At 32.4% G+C, this 8676-nt stretch overlaps 1 long non-coding RNA gene across 1 annotated transcript in view; it reads left to right on the plus strand.

Annotated features, from left to right (window-relative positions):
• LOC108748187 overlaps nucleotides 1-8676 on the plus strand; it is a 60431-nt gene that overhangs the window by 39419 nt on the left and 12336 nt on the right. The window lies entirely within an intron of this gene.

Here is an 8676-nt window from a genome sequence, read left to right on the forward strand (position 1 = left end):
TATATATATAAACATTATATTTAATGTAATATAATTAATTGATAACATTATGAGGATCTAATATATTTTTTCGTTGATCATTCAATATCTTACAATTTATTAAATTTCTAAATTTGTTGTAGTTGGAAAAAAATGCAAAAACAGTCAAGAATAAAATGTAGGATTAAATAAAATGCTGATGCTTTTCTAAAGGTAAAGCTTTTGTTTAAATTTCCGAATTGTATTTATTTGTCTTTAAGACGAACGATGAAGATTATTAGTAGTATATTGTATTTAGTACAATTTATTTATGTTTTTCATAATTTTATTTGAGATAAATAAACCAAAATTAAATAAAATTAATGAATAAAAAGTAAATAAATTAATAAAATCTGATATCTGTAAAATACGAAAAAGTTATTCAAATAGTTAGGTTTGTCATTTACTTTTCTACCAATCCTTTTTTCAATAAAATTTTTCTAAAATTAATTATTATATAAATTGGTTCAAGAAAGAAGTATTTATATATATATATATTCGATAAATCTTTCTCATAATGCTTCTACTATAACCATAAAAGAACAAAAATTAATGACAAATAGGGATAAATGTGAAACATTCTTATTGACAGCAGTAGTGATTACAACATAAGTTCATCATTTCTTTTAGATTTCACATCATTTTCATATCTCTGAATAATCTTCTCTGATGCGCTTTTGAGATAACATTCAGTAACGTTCTATATACACAATTTTCAGATTCTTGTCTAAAACTCGTAATGTAAATTGCATTTTCATTTCTATATTTATATTTTTAACAGTCGCAATATATAACCAAGACAAGATACCTGCAAGGATAAGATTGATAGAACATAGAACAAAGTTTTTTTCCATACACACTTGTACATACCTATAATTCTAGGTCAAAGAGGTTAATCACGAGTATCATAAAGAGACGTGATTATTTGATTAATGTTTTAATGAACGTCATGCGTCTTTAGCGACATAATCGACTCGGCAGTCAAGTGATGTTATCTTCCGGACGTGTTAATTAACGCATCTTCCTTCTATCGATCTCTAAATGAATGCAGTTAGAGCACGTAGAATCTACACAAGATAGATGTACTTATATTAGATTTCTTCGCGTTTCCACACGATCGCATCGTAATCGGAAATTAATGAATATGGACGTTGCTTGAAAATTAAATCGCGATTTACACTTCTTAAATTCCAAGTCAACGATCCTAGATGATCGCAAGTCAACGATCTTAGATCAAATTTCACGCAGAGCCCGTCACATGTCTTATCCATATGAATATTATATAAGATGCTTAATGACGCAATATGCATATCATTTTAAAATTGACTTTTTTAAAAAAAGATATAAAAGGATATCAAGTATAGGTGGGCTATACTCGAACAAAAATCAAATTTGTTGTACTAAATTAAAAAATGAAACCCGTTAGATCTTGCGATATTATTTTTCAAAAAAAAATCTGAATATATTTTTGTATTCTTATTAAAGAATCTTCTTATTTTAATTCAAGTCGTAATTCTTTTTGTGGAAATTTGAATAGATACTCGAATAACTATGTAATTCAGAGATACAGTTTAGTAAACAATCCAATTACAATTAACAATATAAAGTGTAAAGATATAAAAGAAATTGAATTGATGTTTTTTTGCGTTACAAATATGGTCAAAACTCAAATTCAAATAATATTAAATTATGTGAATAAGATATTATCTTACAATAATTATATAATGAAGTATCAAAGAATATAGAGAGTATTTCTTAATTTCCATGACATTTATCTGTATCAACTGTATTGTAATGCCTTACAACCCTGTTGCTCTCAAAACATCTTGATGAAACGAAAGTCCACTACAAAAAAGAACGAGCAACAACAATGTTCTTTTTTAATAATGTTATTAAGGCTATTAGTGTATTCAATGTGTCAAAAATGTAAGTGAACTGAAAATAAATTAGTTATAGTTCTAACATTTTTTAATCTCATGTCCTATCCGCGTGGATACGATCGTAATTGTATTTGGCAGCAGTACAAGGTTGACGTAACGATGTTTGTGTAAGAGATTATTTTAAAACGCTAGATATAAAAATTTGTACAATGAGAGGAGCAAGGTGGGACTGTGCACGATCAATGTACAAACGTGGACAAGAGCAACATGCGTGTAGAGAGCGATATACGACATCCCTGTATACAGGGGACGAAACACGGCAAATAGCTGTAGGGCTATTTCGTTATCATAATCTCGCGACGATATCGTCGAATTGCTCGGCACAACTCGTCGCAAACTCGCGCTTTGCACCAGTGCTTTAAGTTACATCGTTTACGAGTTGGACACGTTTGCACCCTTATCGGTAATAACGTTATCGATTTATCGTCGTTTCTCTCGACGCCTCCAAGGTACGATTCCAAAAGGGCTTATAAAGACTTCTGTAATAGGTGCGCTCGCGGCGCGTAGGACCGCAACTGCAGCATCTCGATCGCTCGATTCCGATTGCACCTCATGTTTATTTATCTTTTTTAACATATACAAGCATTTATTACAAAGAAAGTTAAAGTATTGATAATACGTTGATCAATAAAAGCGCATCAATAAGAACTTTTATTTATTGAACAATTTTATATGTAAATAATTCGAGAATTATATGTTTAAAAAATTTGAACGTAAAGAAATGTTATTATATGCAATTATCCTTATTAAAAATTTATAATAGCGTTCTAACGAAAACTCGTTGAGATTAATGTAACATTTAATACTGGAAATACCGAATGAACATTATTGGCTTTTTCTAATACAATATAATAATATATATTTAAATTAATATTATATTTGTGTAAAAGATAGGATTCTAAAATTTTTTCACCTTTCGATAATTATATCCTTTAACAATGAAATATTTGATTTTTTTTTATAACTCTTTATTTTAATACTAATTTATTCGTCTCTTGGTCTTTTTAGTGAATAAGAAACGTTAATGTACTTCTACTGCAATTGTAATATATCGATTGAAGAATATTTGAATATTAATCAAAATAAAATTAAAATTGTAATTATTGCTGCTTTAAGTGATTGTAAATTATCATTACTTTAAGTAATTAGTTAAAGTAGCTATCTATTGATTTTTAAGTAAGTAACAATGATGTATCTGCGTGGATGCAACATGCTGGATCGGTCTCTGCTGATAGGTATGCGGTGTCTTACTCACAGGTCAGAACGAAACGACTTTACTGTGTGTGATTTAAAACCGCTCGCGTGATTCACAACTCTCTCTCTCTCTCTTTCTCTCTTCCCCTCTCCTGCATCGCATCGCATCGCATCGCATCACATCGGTCGGACCGGTTTTGGCAGCGGCACCCTGAAACACGTGTTTCCAATAAGCTTTTATTGGTAGATAAATCAGGCGCGATCTTATTGTGGGATTATGATGTTTGCACGCACTGAGTCGTTTTATCGGACGCGCGTGCATCGCGATACTCGTAATTCGTGCATTACAAGCCCCCTCTCGCTTCCTCTCTTCCGCCCTGCCATTTTTTATTCCGCGCGAATCTCGTCAATTTTTGAAACACGTGCGAATTTATGCGCTCACGCGAGCTTTCAGCTTTCGCAATTGTATAGACAGGTTGCAAAATATAGAGACGAAGCGAGAGCGGCATCAACGAGAGCAGGTTCACTTTAAAAAAAGAATCTCGTAGGGATGACTGATCCGCACAATTATTTAGGCTTGGCAAACCCACTCGAGCTCAATACATTGCGGATACTCACAATATATACTTTTTTATGAGTGATAGTACAATAAACGTTTAAGGAAAAGTGAGGTCCACAACCTCGCTTAAGAATAAGAATTGCACCCATATACGATAAAATAGAACGGGACAGCACAAAATAAGGCTCATTTTTTATTTATGTATGTCTTTTCATGGGTGTAGACAGGAGGGAAAAACAGGGGAGTTATGGCCCCTTCCTTCCAAATCTTAAAAAGAAGAACAAAATTAATTAAAACCGCTTAAACGGACGCTTAGTGAGTATTTATAAAAAATTAATTTTAATAAAGAAAAGAATTGGAGTTGAAAGTTATAAAAAGATTTTCTGAGAATCCCCAAGACGGCTAACGTTATAAATTTTCATTTTTCCATTTCAAAGAGTCAGTTGTTAAAATATGATCTACTTAATTTTAAGAGAAAAATAAAAATTGAGTAGTTAATTAAATATGTATGAGTTTATAATTTATCTGTCAGCAATTAATTAAAAATAATCTAAATCAAAACAAGTCCACTAGCCCATACTCGACTATCCTTCTTCCTCACCGGATTCAAAAATTTCAACTTTAATTTAATAACTAACTCATGTCCTTTAATTTAAAAATAAGTAAAAAAAAACTTCTTTTTCATTATTATCTTATAGCTATAAATTTTTCTTGAAATTTGGCTAAAGTCTTTAGATTGCAATTCGTACGAAATGACTTCAAGCAATAAATTATTCTCGTGACGTAAGCATTCTTCAACATACACTGCAAGAAAAATGATTGTAATTATCATAATTTATAATCACTTGTTCTATGCCAACTGTATTTTGTTTACTATAAATATAATTATCTAGTAATGTAGCAGTAATAATTATAAAAGTAGTTTCTAATTATATAATTATTTCATCATGCAATTATAATCTCAAATATCATATACTTTCCTCTCAATATAGAGAGATAAAAAGAGAATTGGAAAAAAGCATTTCATTTCTGTCATTTAGAATTTAATTAAATCCCACTACAGGCTATCTTTTCTCGCACGATAGTAGCAATAAGGAGTTTTCTCGTACAATCGAAAATTCGCATTTATTTGCGTGTTATTGAAGATATGATTTGACGCATCCGGTCACGCGGCTCGAAAGAGGCGTGTTGGCGTAATCGCGGAAACGTTTCCTAAATTTTCGCACCGAAGATCCGGATCCGCGGGAACGATCTCGCAAGCCTGCCGTCGACTATTCTAGGAACGGAGGCTGCAGTCGACGTCGGCAGGAAACGACGACGCGGCGCTGCGTCGAACTTGAGTTCGAATCGGAGGCCTTGGACCAACCATTGACCTCGATCGTCCACCTCCACGTTCCACCGAGTGCAGCCGCACGGTCGTCGTTCTATTCGATCCGCCTGACTCGGCTGACGTTTATTTGCGCCTTTTTTCTTTAAATCCCACGACATTGTCACCGCTCGTGGCACGACGATCGCGATAATTACGACAGCTTTGTAAGCCATAAAATGGTAATGAACGTTAATTGGCTTCATAACACATGGATAAACGCGAGTTCTATAAAACACGCATGCATTGAGAGAAGAGAGATTAATAGCGCAATTTATATCTCAAGATTCTTCATCTCTTCTCAATTTTTGATTACTGCATGAAAAGGACGATTTTGCTGAAGTGTAAAAATTTAGCTAAATATAGATAGCAAAATAATAGCTAAATATAGATAGAAAAATAATTTTATTTTAGATTATCAAAGTAATGATATGGAGCGCTTAAACGTTGATGACAATGCTGCTAAAATATCAAAAAAATTTTGATATTTTAGCAATCAACTTGAGTATTCTACACACCTTACGCTGATAATCTAACAAAATTATCTTCAGACCTGTATTTAGCTGAATTGCCTAAATTTTTAGCAACATTATTTTTTCGCGCGATGTCCAGTCGCTGTTTGATTCTTCTTCTAAATTTTTCATTACTTGTAGCATTGCTTGTTAAATGAATGCCACTGTAGAATCTCTGTTAAAAATGAAAAGGAAGAATTACGTTTATTTGATGAATCAGTATACTCTTTTTATTAAAAAGTTTAATTAAGAAGACTTATTTTCTTCTTTAAACGTAAACTCTCTTATTGGATTTAATGATACAGTTTCTGTGGAAGGTATGTGTATGTGTAATACTCATTGCTGGTCACTTTACACCTCCAGCTCGTGTCGATTTCGCGACCGAGGCGAAGGCCGAGCGAGATGTCAAGCGCGCTCGGGAGAACTGCCAACTATTCTAAGAACGGAGGCTGCTCTTTGCGGGAGGAAGCGCGCGGCAACGCTTCTCTCGCTGAACCCAAGAACTCGAACCCGAGACCTTGGAACAACCGTTGCCCCCAATCGCGCTATATGTAAGTATCGTCCGGTAAGAGGAATCGCACGGACCATTCGCGAATCCCACCTCCAATAACTCCGATCTCTCACGCGTTTTCTCGCATATCTGTCCATTTTTCATATGTCAACGAATTTACGCGTGCCGTCTGCGAAAACACATTTCTCACGTTCGGCGCATTCAGAAATTGCGAAGAGCTCCGGAAAGATCGAGCTTAACGCTGGAAAATGGCAGACAATTTTTATGAAACTAAACTTTAACCATTTTGAAGCTGATACCAAAATCTATAACATACATTGAGAGGAAAGAGAGTATTATAAATTTTAAATAAATATTTGTTTGAATAATACCAACTTAACAGTCACTTATAATAAATAAATATTTACTAAATAAAAAGTTACAATTAAATCAAATTAATGATTTTTTTATGAAATAAATGTACGTTTACATTTAGTAAATATTCAGCTTTAATAAATGTTTGAACAAATATTAGTTAGAATTTAGTACATTTTTCTCTCAGTGTAATTGCTGACACTGAGTTCGTGGGATCCATTTAATGTATGTGTTAACACTATAACTACCGATGGTATCTCGCTGAAACTACCGAAGGCACCAATTGAGTAATTTCCTTGCTTTTGGTTAATGAAAAATTACATCCATAAAAAATATCTACTCTTTAGCGGTACTCTTTTTTCTAGTGGATTTTTCTTTAATATACGACCTCAAGAAAATACTCTAAAATGTAGAAGTATAACTATGAGATGCTGGATAAGCTGAATATAAGATTGCAATCCTCTTAATGCTCGAAGAATCTTCTAGTTAAAAGAATCTGCTTTGTAGTGATGTGCGTACAGACTTGGAAAAATTTTTTCAGATGTATATATATATATATATTTTTCCGCTTACGAGTAGAATATTTTTTGTATTTTGGTATTATTTGTATTATATTTACATATTTTTAACATTCTGTACTGTATATCTAATACAGAAAAAATTTAAATGATTAGTGGGATCAAACTGACACTATATATATCGGTGGTTCTAGTGCTTTTATTAAAATGCACTAATTAATTTTAAACAATCAAAAGACATTACTTTTAGGAAAAGAATGAATACCAAGTATATTATTAAATAAGAATAATCCAAATTTACACATGTAACATAAAGAAAATCGAATTGTTTGAAATCTTTAACAAAGAGATTCGTAATTTAATGGATTTAATCCATCGGAAGGTTAACTGAGAGACAAATATATAATTATATTTTGTGATACTTTTAAAATTAATTATTATTCATCAGTTATATTATATTATTTAAAATAGATTATATTTTAAACGATATATCTAGGTTAACTAATCGTTGCAGCAAGCACCAAAGCAATTAGTCATACTCAATATATTCATAATATTCATTAATATTATTTCGTTACGCCTTTTATAGATGTAAGAATTCTATTTCCAACAAAAGGATTTTCTTTCAAAGTAGGATTTTTTTGAAGTATACTGCGAATTCGCCATGGTGGTTTAACGTGAAATCGTCTAGCATATTGAAAAGCTCGGGAAGTATCAAAGACGCAGCGTGAAAAGAAAAACCTTCGACATGGGGCTTCTTCCACCGTGATGCATTGTCGGGCTAACAGAAAGATGGACGAACGTTCGCTGACCTTGCAAAAAGATCTATTACCGTAAAAGTTCTCCACACCGTTTCCTAGTGCGAAACGGTAAATTCGCTCAGGGTCGAGTCGAACGAGTGCTCTGGGAACCGAACAAACGACTCGAATTACAAGCGAAATCGCCTCTCGCCGATCTGATGTACAGTTCACGAAAGTGGATCGTAATCTCGCAAAAGCATGCGAATCGCTCGTATAATTCTGAATCCGTAATGAAAGTCGTTCCCCACGATGTTAATTCACAATTACCATTACTCAACGTTAAAATCGTCCACGGAACATTTAAATATATAATCACGTCATATAATTTCCTGCTGTTATTCGATTGCGAATCGCTAAATTTATTCGAGTCTAACTGGCAAGTTACTTCATTTCTTCTTTATAGAAGAGAAATCATTTGAGAGAGAGACTTCTCTCTCTCTCTCTCTCTCTCTCTCTCTCTCTCTCTCTCTCTCTCTCTCTCTCTGTCTGCACTTTGAGAGAATTATTTCCTTTTTATTTTTTAATACACTTAGAGAAAAAGACAGTGGTAAGAAACTATAAAAGTGGCAACTTTTATATGTAAAGTTATAATGTACGATACACAGTTGAGTTACAATATAAAATAAAATAAATATCGATTTTATATTTAATTAATTCTACATTTATAAATTCTACATTTATTTTCTATTGCATAGTTAATTCTATTAAATCTACATCGATTCTACATATAAAAACTTAAATAGTTTTATACAACAATGTCATCGCTATAGTTGCTACCACCGTTTTTCTCTAAATATAGTTGTATTCAAATGTAATAAAAAGAATAATCGCGAAGAGTAAAGAAAAGAAAAGAAACTATTTTAATGTGATATCATTATATATCTACCACGGTTAATGATGGTAA

The sequence above is a fragment of the Trachymyrmex septentrionalis genome, unplaced genomic scaffold, assembly GCF_001594115.1.
Source record: "Trachymyrmex septentrionalis isolate Tsep2-gDNA-1 unplaced genomic scaffold, Tsep1.0 scaffold213, whole genome shotgun sequence".
In the NCBI taxonomy this organism is placed as follows: domain Eukaryota; kingdom Metazoa; phylum Arthropoda; class Insecta; order Hymenoptera; family Formicidae; genus Trachymyrmex; species Trachymyrmex septentrionalis.